The 14,448-nt window shown below is 35.9% G+C and overlaps 1 protein-coding gene and 1 long non-coding RNA gene across 3 annotated transcripts in view; both read left to right on the top strand.

Annotated features, from left to right (window-relative positions):
* LOC127874187 (uncharacterized) overlaps positions 1 to 14,448 on the top strand; it is a 365,429-nt gene that overhangs the window by 137,684 nt on the left and 213,297 nt on the right. The window lies entirely within an intron of this gene.
* Positions 12,547 to 13,690, top strand: LOC127874219 (uncharacterized). Its single transcript, XR_008046707.1, has 2 exons — positions 12,547 to 12,857; positions 13,003 to 13,690. It is a non-coding gene; the product is annotated as an uncharacterized LOC127874219 (long non-coding RNA).

Raw genomic sequence — 14,448 nt, 5'->3', positions numbered from 1 at the left:
AAGGCAAAAGGTCGCATAAAAAACTGGCGAAATAATCGGAAATAGCCCAAAAAATTTGCAAATAACGCGGTTATTTCAGCTTTCTTCACAAAAGTAAGTCCACTGCAGCAGTCTGTTCCTGAACGGTCTGAAACTGTCACAGCCAGTCCCTGTCAAGGTGAACTCAGTCTGGCACAGCCGGCCACAGTTTGTCCCTGTCATGAAGTGATCACTTTGACAAAGTCAGTCATAGTCTGTCCCAGCCAAGATGATCAAGGGAAATGCCTCTGTGAAATTGTGTAATAACATGTAAATTAACCACAAATATTGATGTATGAAGAAAATAACCGTCTTTGTTGTTTTTTTTTACCCAATTAACAGTAAAAGTAAGACCCTTAAAATTTTTCCCCGATTTAGGAAAAAACGCGCGTGATGTTTCCCCAAAAGTGGAAAATCGCGCGTGAAATTTCCCCAAAAGTGGAAAATCGCGCGTGAAATTTCCCCAACCTAAGGGCTAAAGGCCCCTTCCCCTACAACCCCAAAAAAACCTGACTGCCATCAATACACATGTGGTGAGGAAATTCAAGTCAATTACCATTTCAAATAATTGCACATAAATGTCATAAACACTTTGTGAACTAGTTTGTAAAGGAAGGGTTTAATGCAAGACTATTGTGTCTTGAATATAATTATTAAGTGAAAACTGCAGTTCACGCTCAACTATCAAAATCAATACACTTTTAGTGTTCCAGTTTATGTGTACACAATTGTCAATGAACCTGAGCCTTTACTCTTAGAGGATGTGTTTTCCTATTAAACAACAGTTTCTTGTTTCATTTGATGCACTAACATGTTTGATATTATACTGTTGTACTTACTAGATTTACTATATTGAAGTACTTCTTATTATACATTATCTTTTGTTGAGCATTGGTCTCAGCTGTCATGCACTTATGACAATTATGTGTACATATTATATGTGGATACATTGAAACATTTTGAAGTATTGTATTTTATGTTCAGTCCAACCTGACTTAGCGTAAACTTGAATTACTTTTGTCATCTGGCATTAGAGGTCAGTTTATATAACCACATTGAAAAAAAATATTTAATACTCCTGAGTTTTTTTTCTACTATTAAAAAAGTCCCTAAAAAGGACCAGATCCCAAAAGCAAAGAGAGTCTAATGATTAGTATATCTCAATTTTATTTCATAAACAACTAACAAAGAATTATTTGCAAGTTGAATCCCTTTTACAAACACTCGTTCTATGACATTCAATACATACATTTGTAAGAAAAATATGTTGTATCCAAAACGTATTCTCTGTGACACACGCTTTTCATTTATACATCCTTTTTTATGATTTCAGTCATTCATTGGATTGTTGTTTTTATTAATTTTTGCTGAATAGTGTTATTTCTTGTTTATTGTCTTTCATCTAAAAATCATGTTTGCCTGCAGAAAGAGCGTTGATGCATGCTGACAAACACTGGTTTAAAGACATTGTCATTATTTTAAAAACGCGTAAAAGTTTTTAAGCAATAATAACAAATCAACAACAAATTTGTTCTTGACAGGTTGGACCTTACACAATTGTACAGGCCATGTTTTGCGGTGACTGAAACAAGCAATCATAGTGGTTCATTTGATTGGCGTTTTGCCAAAAATTGTTAAATAAGTGCATAGCAGGTGTTATTTAAAATAAAGAAATATTTAGAGAACACTTGTACTTAAAATCATTACCATTGGAATGTTGTTGGGAGAAAAGGAAGATAAATATTGATTTCAGGGTAATTAGGTCACAAGTATTTAAAAAAAAACACAAATAAATTGAGACCAGGGGCAGGGTACAAGAACCATAACTCTGTATGTACTGTTATTAGGGTTATTGCCGTTTGCTTGTTCTTTTGATGAGCATAACTACAAATTGTAAAACAAATAACTGAAGAAATTAATGTTTACTTCCTTATGCTTCAGATAGCATAGTGCAAAAGGTGTCATTTTAGTGCAGGGATATGCAGTTTTTGTTTCATGTGGTTAGCTAGTCCATATTGAAATATTCAGATTGCATGTCTAGATCTCTATCATTTGAAACTTTGCAAAACACGCATACAAAACTTCCTGTTTGAGTGTTTGTTAAATCACAAAACAAAACACAACATCCCTGTTTTCGATGTATTATTTTTGAATACAAATGAATTCTCTGACTGGGTGTTTTTTCGAAATTGCTATCAGAGTAGCACATCACATTAACCATTGTGTGAAATACTCAACAATTCATAGCTGATTTCCTTGTCATTGTTAATTATGTCTGATTTGAATGAAAGATAAAACAAGAGCACAGTAAAACAATCCCATCTGTCGAACACTTCTATTTTAACAAACTCTTGGTTCAAAGCCGTGACTCAGTTAGTGCAGACTCGTAGAATCATATCTTATAAATCTATTTTTCAGATATTCACCGTAAGGCAAAAACATATTTGTCCAAAGCACGTGTTAGTGTATTCATTCCTTCAATTTATAACAATTCAAATAGTCACAGTTACAGTCCAATGTTGAATTAACAAGCAAATTCGTTGAATTGATATCCCCGGCAATTATCATCTTCTGGACACAAAAGTATTATATTTGACACCCAAAAAAGGATTTTCAAGATACAAAGGGCCATAACTCCATTATTAACAGATGGTGTACAATGCCATTTGGCTTGCATCATCCTCTTATTCATATATATATACTCATACCAAGTTTCAATGAAATCCGCAAAAGCACTTCCAAGATATGGCTCCGGACGGACGGAAGGACAACGCCAAAACAATATCCCTCCGCCTATGGCGGGGGATAATAAGATTACTAAGTATAAATGTGACATGTTGACATATGTAAACAAGTTGTTAAATGAGGACATATGGCAAGTTGGAGCATTTATTACTTACCCAACGCTTACGCTAGCAACATCTATTGCTCATGTTTTGTCCTGGTAAAAAGCGCGCGAAAATTAGCGTGGGTGTATAATTATACTCTGTCGAAGGAAAACTTTGTAGCGAGGCGAATGCTGTATGTTTGACGTCACGCTCTTTCAGGTAGTTTAGTATTGAAACAGATAATGTACTGTGTACTGATTTACCGGAAAATCTGGTCAATACTGGATTTAATTTTGGTTATTGTGAAAACATGATCAGCAGTGTTAAGACTGCAATGTTTTGACAAATGTGCACGTTTTCGATTGTTCAACATCATGTTTAGATATGATTTACTGTGACGCAGTTGTGTAGGTTTATATACATGAACTAGTATAGTGTAACATTCCATCCCCTATTGCAAACTCTCAAGCAATACAGGTCAACAGTTTGTTTCTAATCAGCAACTTACTCGTTAATTGTTTCTAAGCGACAACAAACTGTTGAAGTGTGTTTCTCGACAGTCTGCATTCGAAAGTTTGCATCTGACTGCACACCTGAGACTTCAGTGTTTAAATGTACTTGCTCGCATACTACACCTGTTAGTCACGTGACGCTTGACAGACGCTGCATACATGCATGGTGTGAAATGAAAACAAAGGCAGTCAATTGAGCGTGTCTGTCAAAATCGTCCATACGATGCGTATCCTTGGAGATTTATGACATTCTTTGCTGGAATACAGTGTGGATTATAGTGTGCAATAGAAAATTGTCTATTCAATTAACCGAAATACGCCATATTTCCTATCAGAATATGTGGAGTTTTTACAACGGGAAGATATACAAATGGTTTGGTGTTTTCAATTTCTATTCAATTAACCGAATTATTTGATTATCCGATATTCAATTAAGTGGAATCTACTGTATGTCCCCTTTTTATACTTAGAAAGTTGAACATTTGGTTAAGTTGTGTGTTTAGGTCCCTTTTATTCCTAAAGTACAAAGCATTTGCTTTCATACTTGCAACACTTACTAACTATAATATGAGGACTGTGCACGCAAAGTTATGGAACTCTGACTGGCATTTTGACAGAATGATGGCCCCTTTTATATTTACAATTTGGTTAAGTTTTGTATTTTGGTCCATTTTACTCATTTAGTAGCATAGCTATTGCATTAATACTTGGAACACTCGATAACTATTTTATAAGGGAACTGTACAGGAAAAGTTGCATAACTCTGGTTGGCATTTTGAGGGAATTATGGCCCTTTTTGACTTGGTAACTTTAAATATTTTGTTATATGTTGTGTTTAAATCCACTTTACGTATACAGTATCAATGCTATTGCTTTCAAACTTCAAATACTATCATGAATGTACTGTACCTGGCAAGTTGAATTTGACCTTGACCTTTACATGACCTTTCCTCTCAAGGAAAAATTATTAAATTTTTCTAAAATTGCAATAACTTCTTTATTTATGATCGGATTTGATTAATACTTTGACAAAACAACACTTACCTGACATACCACAATGGGCTCTACCCAAACCATCCCCCAAGCCCAACCGCAGAATCCCGCCTCCCCCCCCCCCCCAAAAAAAACAACAAATATTTATTTGTATTATTTTATTTTTGAAAGACCGTGCAACCATTCCACCCAAGCTATTGCTATAAAACTTGAAATAAAATCTTATTAATTTGTGTTATGCTCTATAATGTACAACTTCTTTAAAACATAAGCTGTCGATATGTTTCAATTATTGTCCTCTTCCACTTAGAATATGACTATATTACCTTGACCTAATTGAATATGAACAATTTCTCCATGATGGCGTACGTTATACTGTCAAGCACTCGAAAAGTCGAGCGCTCTGTCTTCTGACAGCTCTCGTTAAATGCTGTATTTAAATAACATTTTTATTTTTGTCATTTTTAAAATACATGTAAGTAATATAGCAGCTAACATATACTTGTCATAAAGAAGCCAGTTTGTTTAACCCTCATGTCTTAAAACAAAGTCAACAATTTAAGTTGTACTAATACACCTTAGACTCATTCTGTGGTCCACTTGACAATAATGGAGTTTGAAAACAGTCAGTAACACTATACGAATAGCTTGAGAATTGACCCCTTAATGGTGAATGTCTTCGTTCCAGTGGTTCAGATTTGTTATTCATTCTAGCGTATTGCTGAAATATCAGTGTCAGTTTTACCGTACTTGGATACTCATAGTCTTAAAACTATATGAAGAAGTCAAATGGTAATATGTGCCTTACAAACATGATGTTGTCCACTAAAAAATGAATTTCTGGAGCTTTAGGGGTCTTCTCCCCCCCCCCCCCCCTCCTATGCCCCCCACAGCACCAGGGCTGTGACCCACCCAGCAAAATTGTCAGGTTTTCAGACATTTTCAAAACATGTAGATCAAAACTTTTAGACTGTGGCAAAATTAGTGACATTCGACAACAAGTAGCAGCGTTATTAAAACTGTGCTGAAATCTTGATGTGACCTTCAACTTACAATGTCACACAGGCCTTTTCCGCCCTATGCCACGGGGCTGAATTTCGGCCCCATTCCCAATGCAAATCTGGTTGTTTTTTTCCCAATTGAAAAAAAATAATCCCAATTCAAAAAAAAAATTTTTTTTTTTTTTTTTAACCTTTAAATATATAAGTTAACCTGATCCAGTGTAGAATCTGTTGCCTTGATTTGTTTAAAAAAAGCAGTAAAATATGTTAAATTGATTAATTAAGACTTTCCTTTTTTCCCCTCAATAAAGGCCAGGCCCTCTCCCCAAAATCAGATAAAAAATATGTATTCAAAATTGTCGTTATTTACCAGTTAACGGCTTCTTTGAAATATAAGAAACACTATTTACATGCAATTATTTTTCCCAATTGAGCCAGTTTTGCGATTTTTTTTTCCCAAAATGGGGTTTTTCACGGTACGAAATTCACAAAATTTCAGAGTGGCGTTTTCCCAAAATGGAGTGGAAAAGGCCTGTCACAAGCCACATGCAGTATTTCATAATTTTGCATGTTAATTGTCACAGATTAAAATAACTGTATTCAATATATTCAATCTAATGAAATTACTCCCACAACTGTATTACTAAAGTAGTGGTTCAATTACAAGTATCCTGTTTAATGTTTAAGCCTGAATGGCTGACTTGTTATGCTTCATATGCTGTGAGTGAATCTGGGCAGTGTTTTGTCTCCATTTTGGGAATGGGGCAGGGGCCCATTTGGATCATTGGGAAATTGCGTTGTTTTGGCTAAAAACTTGGAAAATGTGTTGTTTTGGATCAAACTCGGAAATTGTTGTTAAATGTTGTTGTTTTTTTTGCTTACAAATACTTTAACATGGATATTTTTGGGATTGAGAAATTGCGTTGGTTTGGCTTAAACTTGGAAATTGTTGTTTGTTAGTTTTTATGTCCCCCACTATAGTAGTGGGGGACATATTGTTTTTGCCCTGTTTGTTGATTGGTTGGTTGGTCTGTTGGTTGGTGGGTTGGTCTGTTGGTTGGTTTGTGCCAACTTTAACATTTGCAATAACTTTTGGAATATTGAAGATAGCAACTTGATATTTGGCATGCATATGTATCTCATGGAGCTGCACATTTTTAGTGGTGAAAGGTCAAGGTCATCCTTCAAGGTTAAAGGTCAAATATATGGGTCAAAATCGCTCATTTAATGTACACTTTTGCAGTATTTCAATATTCAAGATAGCAACTTGATATTTGGCATGCATGTGTATCTCATGGAGCTGCACATTTTGAGTGGTGAAAGGTCAAGGTCAAGGTCATCCTTCAAGGTCAAATATATGGGTCAAAATTGCTCATGTAATGTCACTTCTGCAATATTGAAGCTAGCAATTTTATATTTGAAATGCATGTGTATCTCATGGAGCTGCACATTTTGAGTGGTGAAGGGTCAAGGTCAAGGACATCCTTCAAGGTCAAACGTCATATAGTGGGACATTGTGTTTCACAAACACATCTTGTTTTGCTTACAAATACTTTAACATGGAGATTTTTGTCAATATTATAATATACCGTAAAAAGTTGTGTATAAGGCGCACTTTTTTACCCCAAAATTTCATTTTAAAAACTTGATGCGCGTTATGCACAACTACAGCCATGCCGAGACATTTTTTCGCTGTCAGTTACCCAGTAGCGGTAATTCGCATCATTCTGTTTTCCGGTGTTTTAACTGTAACTATGTTAATAATAGTGTTATATTGACGATCTGAATAAGATGAACAAACATTATAAAGTTAACATATATATTTTATATCTTTTTCAGGTACGTACAGAGCATTGAAATCAAATAAATTTGAAGAAGAGGATGAAAAATGAGGAAGCCATTTTTATTTAAATGTTATTGTTTACTTTTCCCAAAATATTATACCCTACTGTACTAGGGTTACACAATTTATTTGGGGGCACTTGTCGATTTACAATAGTATGTCGGCAAAGTATTTCCCGATATATTTAAGATTATTTTTCTTGCTTTTCAAATGTGTTAATAAAATTGATGCTGTGTTTGTTTACACGTTTTCATACGTCTTGTCAAGATTGAGGGTGTGATTATTGAGCAATTTGCGTCACCTGTCAAGTTTTGTGTAGCTGGGCTATTATCAAAACATGCGAACCGGCAAACGGCTTCACACCTCCATTGTTTGTTTATCACCGGTAATGTCGTGATGGTGTTGAGAAGTTTGAGTCGTTAAAGTCTCCTGTCAATTTTAGACACTAAGAAAAGAACGCATGATATCGGCATTGTAAATAAAACGCGCGGTTGTGAATTAGTCATGCATGAATAACCAGGTGACAATACCAATCAATAATGTCAGTTTCTTAGTTATAACTAATCCATCTGTTATGTGTACTCCACGATAAAATCGTGGACAGTTACTTCGGAGACATATGATGAAAACCTTGATGGTATCCTCGTGGAAAGTGTGCATTTCATGCATAATTCATTTAAATCCAAATATTTATTTTTACGCATAATATGATTAAAAAAAAACACCAACTAGTTGTATCGTTATCGTCTTAAAAAATAATTTATAATTGAAGCAATAAAAGAATACGTAAGATCGGCAATGTAAATATAACGATTTTCAGTTAGCCTGCGGGACGGAATTTTCCCCCCGATTTTTTTGCTTCAAAAACTTTTTTTCCCGATTTTTTAGCTTTTAAAAGTAGATGCGCGTTATACATAAATGCGCGTTATACACAACTTTTTACGGTATAAGGTTCCACTAATAAGTCTGTATGGTGATATAAACTACTTAAGTTCAGGTTTATTTTTTGTTAATTGAATTTTTTTATATATTTATGGGAACCTTCAAAATGGAATTTTAAGTAATCATTTAGACTAGAAATGGCGCGGCAGAGGCCGACGCGTATCCCCACGCCGAATGTTTGACCTAGGTGTGCCCCAGGGTTGGTAATGGGGCCATGCATAGCTGAGATTGACCGTATTGTCATAAGAGAAGTTCATCATCAATTAGAAGTGAATTGGTGTAGAAATGAAGAAGTTATAGTAAAAGGCAATTTTGGGTGGGTGTGACATATGTGGGCAGGGCGCCCCAGGGTTGGTAATGGGGCCATGCATAGTTGAGATTGACCGTATTGTCATAAGAGAGGTTCAGTATCAATTTGAAGTGAATCGGTGTAGAAATGAAGAAATTATAGTAAAAGGCAATTTTGGGTGGGTGTGGTCTATGTGGGCGGGGCGCCCCAGGGTTGGTAATGGGGCCATGCATAGTTGAGATTGACTGTATTGTCATAAGAGAAGTTCAATATCAATTTGAAGTGAATCGGTGTAGAAATGAAGAAATTATAGTAAAGGCAATTTTGGGTGGGTGTGGTCTATGTGGGCGGGGCCCCAGGGTTGGTTATGGGGCCATGCATAGTTGAGATTGACCCTAATGTCATAAGAGAAGTTCAGTATCAATTTGAAGTGAATCCGTGTAGAAATGAAAAAATTATAGTAAATGGAATTTTTTGGTGGGTGTGGCCTATGTGGGCGGGCGCCCCAGGGTTGGGATTGGGGCCATGCATAGTTGAGATTGACCCTAATGTCATAACAAAAGTTCAGTATCAATTTGAAGTGAATCCGTGTAGAAATGAAAAAATTATAGTAAATGGAAATTTTTGGTGGGTGTGGCCTATGTGGGCGGGGCGCCCCAGGGTTGGGAATGGGGCCATGCATGGTTGAGATTGACCGTATTGTCATAGGTGAGGTCCAGTATCAATTTGAAGTGAATCGGTGTAGAAATAAAGAAGTAAATGTAAAATAACCTAAAAAAATGAGTGATAATTTCTGACGCGGCCCCACCCCAACCCCTATAACTTTTGACCCAGGGGTCAGATCAAAATTCCAAATAGTGCAGGGTCGCACATATGCTCATAGCTACCATGTGTGTAAATTTCAAGGTTCTAGTGCTTTTAGTGTAGGAGGAGATAGTGGCCAGGACGGACGGACAGACGGACGGACAGACGGACGGACGGACGGACGGCGGAGATCACCACAATATCCCCACCTTTTTTTCAAAAAGCGTGGGGATAAAAAAACATATGAGATCAGGAATCCCAAAATTGACCCCAAAAACACACTGCTAGGTGTATGAAAAACAATACAGACATGTTCAACTTTTGCTTTATACCGTATATTACAGTTGGATAAGATTATTGATTTATATTTAATTATGATATGATTGTGTTTGAACTTAGTTCTCAACAAAGTTAAAATCCTAGTAAAAAAGGTGAGGAATTGAAGGGGTGCTGGCATGTTAGCGGGATCATACAAGTGTTTTTGTGTCAATAATGTCTGTTTGTTTTTTACCAATCTTGATAAAATTATGATCTTGCAAGCAAGCATATGGACCTTGGTTGGGATTTTATTGGATGCCAGTGGGGTCAAAGTCACTGTTACTTAAATTATTATAGGTGGTTTGTTTGGTAAATAACTTCAGTTTGCTTGTACCAATCTTAATGAACTTTATACACAGCTTGCATGGAGACCTAGGTTGGCATTGTATTGGATGCTAGTTAATTTGCATGGACCTATCTTGATGGAGTTTATATATATATATATAGCAGCAGCTGCCTTGCATGGATACCTAACCTGAGATTGCACGTGAGGCCTGTAAGGTCAAGGGCGAGACCAATGCTATTGAATATAGAAACAAGAAATATCTTTAAAAAAGATATACGGCGTCAGGCCTTGAAGAATTTTTCCAGAGCCACTCGCCCTGCAGGGTGAGTAGGCCTGACAATCCCCTCGCCCGTCACTTAAATCTACTCGCCCTGCATTAAAAAAATATATATATATTTATAGTTTTGATCAACCATAACCTGTTTAACCTACGTAACATAATGACACTAAACTGTAAACAAATTAACTACATTATCTGATGGATTTTATTTGCTTTCCGTACGTTTTATGCACTGTTTCCTTTTCTCAATACTTTCCACTTCTCATTTTGATGACCTTTCTTTCTGTTCCCTGTCTCCACCAGCTTGCAGATATTTTTAAATAAAACCCTTTTTCATGCTGAGTTTTAATATTTCAGAGGAACTTTTACTGAAAGACACGCTTGATTGACAAATGGTTACAATATGGTAAATTTTGGCTAAGGCTTCTGATCACGAATTATTCTGTTTATTAATTATTATTGTTTCTGTTTATTTTTAATTAAATATAAGAAGTATTATAATTAAACAGTTATGTATTATTTTTTTATGGATATTAACATTAAAATGAAATTTTATTCTTCACGGAATAACCAATATATTTAACTGTTTTTTTCATTTTTAATCGATAAGCTAAGAGCACTGACACCTATGAAAAGAGCTCAGCCAATTTCGAATATTATTTTTACTGAGCCCGTGACGTCATTTTTCATTGTCAAAACGAAAGTGCAGTTTCTTTGTGTACTACACCTATTTTTTGTTCGTTGGAATTTTTTTTTCGCAATTTGTATCGATGTGGCAGGAGTTTTGGAACTGAATTTATATTTCTCAACTTGAAAAACAGCACTCGCCCGGTCGGTCGAGTATTGAACAAATTTTACTTGCCCGACCGTCAACTTCACTTGCTTATGGTAGCGGTCAAGTGGATTCTTTAAGGCCTGGACGTTGATAGTTCAATGAATGAGATCAAGGATAGCGAATGTCTTTTTCTGTGCAGTACCGGAGGTTACGCGGAGTTTTCGCCGCTTATTTTACATTATTACATATTGCTGGTCATAAACCTATAGATACAAAATTAAAAAACCAAAAGAAGAATGGAAGTGAAATTAAAACATATGAGTCAACCGGCCACACGCGAAGTATCCGTATTTATAGGCGCGTTCTTCGAACAAACCTGTTTTAGTGGTTTGTCGGGCATTGCTATTTGATTCGATTATTAACAGTATCGAGAATCATCGCGCTCATGCTCAATACATTAGTCAATATGGTGGAATAATTATTGTTAAATTAATCAAAAATAATATTTATCATTGTATTGTAGAAAACACATTAAGAATCAATTATTGACATACCATAATTATATTGCTGAATATCTTCATTTAACGTATTTCTGGTCTAAAGAAAATTCCAGGTCACCTAGTTCACGGATAGCTTCTTTATTATATAACGATTATTTTACTGGCCGCGAACTCCTGTGATGACCTGTATATAAATTCTGACATTTACACACCGCAAATTGACCTGAGACCTCGCGGGTTGAAATGCAATGCATTAAAGTGAGGCCTTGCTTCCACTGCTCTTTATACTTTTACATGTTAACATGTTGACCGGAATATGGAAGTAAGTACTAAATATGAGAACATAGCCTTTGCAGTATAAATGCTTTTGCCCTGGTAATCTTCTGAAAATAAAAAGTGCACGCACAAACTGTATTGATGTCGAGAATTGAGTGTAAAACTGTTCTATCTATTAAGCCTTTTCATTAGAGATAAAATTGTTTCATGCAGTAAAACAGTGTTACAAAGACGCAGATATGTTTCCAATGTTCTGGTGGTATACTCAAATCAGCCAATGGAATAAATGAAGTGTATTCATTCGTACCTAGCTGCGGGAAATTTTATTTGAGTTTTATTGGACACTTACAAAGGTCAGGTATGGTGAAAAGCTGGCTTAATACGGCTACACCGCAAAAAACAGTAACAGGTGGTTTTGTGTCAGTAACTTAACTTTGCATCTATGAATCGTATACTTTGGATCTAACAAGCTTGCATCGATTGTATGTGGGGCTTAAGTCAGGAATGGTTGGGGTTATTGCTTCTAAAAATGGAAAAGTGGTTTCAACTCAACAAGAAGAGCTTGGATGGAATATTGGTATTTTGTGTGTATGTAGCATACACGCAGACCTAACTTGGGGTTCTATGTGGGGCCAGTTGATCAAGGTAAAGGTTACTGTTTCTAATTTAAAAAATAGAAAAATGGTTTCCAATCAATAACATGTGTTTGGTTGCATGTAATGCACTAAAATTTTGTGTGAATGTATTTTACATGAATACCCTAGGATTGGATTGCTCAATGATTTAAATTAAACAAATAACTTAAAAGTGTAAAATCTGGTTTTGAGGCATGGCAATTTTCTTTTTTTTGATAATTTGATAATTTATTATAAACTGTTTTTATACGCCCGTCTATGACGGGACGTATTATGGTATACCCCGCGTCCGTCCGTCCGTCCGTCTGTTAATGTCGTACGCTACGTCAAATATCCTTTGACAGATTTTCTTCAAATTTTAACACAATCTTAATATTGATAAACCCTGATCCCCTTTCGTTTTTGACGGAATTCTGAATTGTCGTTCCAGAGTTATGGGACTTTGTTCGTCAAAATTTCGTGATTTTATTGAATGTCCTACTGTAGCTATATAAAAATGTTAAAGTTGTTATAACTTTGGTATGCTTGGACCTAGAGTCTTGAAACTTGACATGAAGGTTGGCCAGAACTAGTAAGTAACCACTGGACATTTCAAGGTCATTCATTTGAAGGTCAAGGTCACTGTGACCTTGAATGTAAAAATGTTAAAGTTGTTATAACTTTGGTATGCTTGGACCTAGAGTCTTGAAACTTGACATGAAGGTTGGCCAGAACTAGTAAGTAACCCCTGGACATTTCAAGGTCATTCATTTGAAGGTCAAGGTCACTGTGACCTTGAATGTAAAAATGTTAAAGTTCTTATTTCATGTTATAACTTTGGTATGCTTGTACCTAGAGTCTTCAAACTTGAAATAAAGATTGGCCAGTACTAGAAGATGACCACTGGTCATTTCAATGTCATTCATTTGAAGGTCAAGGTCACTGTGACCTTAAATGTTAAAATGTTAAAATTGTTATAACTTTGGTATGCTTGGACATAGAGTCTTCAAACTTGACATGAAGGTTTGCAAGCACACTTAGATGACCACTGGTCATTTCAAGGTCATTCATTCTAAGGTCAAGGTCACTGTGACCTTAAATGTTATTGTTGTTCATGTATCCTACCGTAGCTCAAATATCCCCCGATGGATTTTTTATACGCACGTCTATGACGGGACGTATTATGGTATACCCCGCGTCCGTCTGTCCGTCCGTCCGTCCGTCCGTCCGTCTGTTAATGTCGTACGCTACGTCAAATATCCTTTGACAGATTTTCTTCAAATTTTAACACAATCTTAATATTGATAAACCCTGATCCCCTTTCGTTTTTGACGGAATTCTGAATTGTCGTTCCAGAGTTATGGGACTTTGTTCGTCAAAATTTCGTGATTTCATTGAATGTCCTACTGTAGCTCAAATATCCTTCGATGGATTTTTTTCAAATTTCAACACAATCTTAATATTGATAAACCCTGATCCCCTTTCGTTTTTGACGGAATTCTGAATTGTCGTTCCAGAGTTATGGGACTTTGTTCGTCAAAATTTCGTGATTTCCATGCTCATGTACTTATAAAATAAACCATGTATTCAAATACAAATAAACTGAAGTAAAAAAATGATTCAAAGGGTTATTTATTACCTTACTACTTCATTGGCGAACGACGGGCGTATCATGCGCTCATGGCGCAGCTTTTATTTTATATATATTAAAAGCTATGAATAGGTGCTGATACGAAAACTTAAAGCCAGACTTGTTTCACCTTTATAAGTGACAACCAGGATATATTCAACTTTTTATGCCCCCGGTAGGGTGGCATATAGCAGTTGAACTGTCTGTCAATCAGTATGTCAGTCCTTCGTCCGTCCGAAAAAACACTTTAACGATGGCCATAACTTTTGCATTATTGAAGATGGAAACTTGATATTTGGCATTCATGTGCATCTCACGGAGCTGCACATTTTGAGTGGTAAAAAGTAAAGGTCAAGGTCATCCTTCAAGGTCAAATGTCTCATATATGGTGTCTGTCCATCCGTCCAAAAACTATAACATTGGCCATGACTTTTTCACTATTGAAGATAGCAACTTGATATTTGGCATGCATGTGTATCTCATGAAGCTGAACATTTTCAGTGGTGAAAGGTGAAGATCAAGGTCATCCTTCAAGGTCA

This window comes from Dreissena polymorpha, chromosome 1 (assembly GCF_020536995.1).
Source record: "Dreissena polymorpha isolate Duluth1 chromosome 1, UMN_Dpol_1.0, whole genome shotgun sequence".
In the NCBI taxonomy this organism is placed as follows: domain Eukaryota; kingdom Metazoa; phylum Mollusca; class Bivalvia; order Myida; family Dreissenidae; genus Dreissena; species Dreissena polymorpha.
Note: the sequence above shows the minus strand (reverse complement) of the source record. Positions and strands in the feature narration are given on the sequence as shown.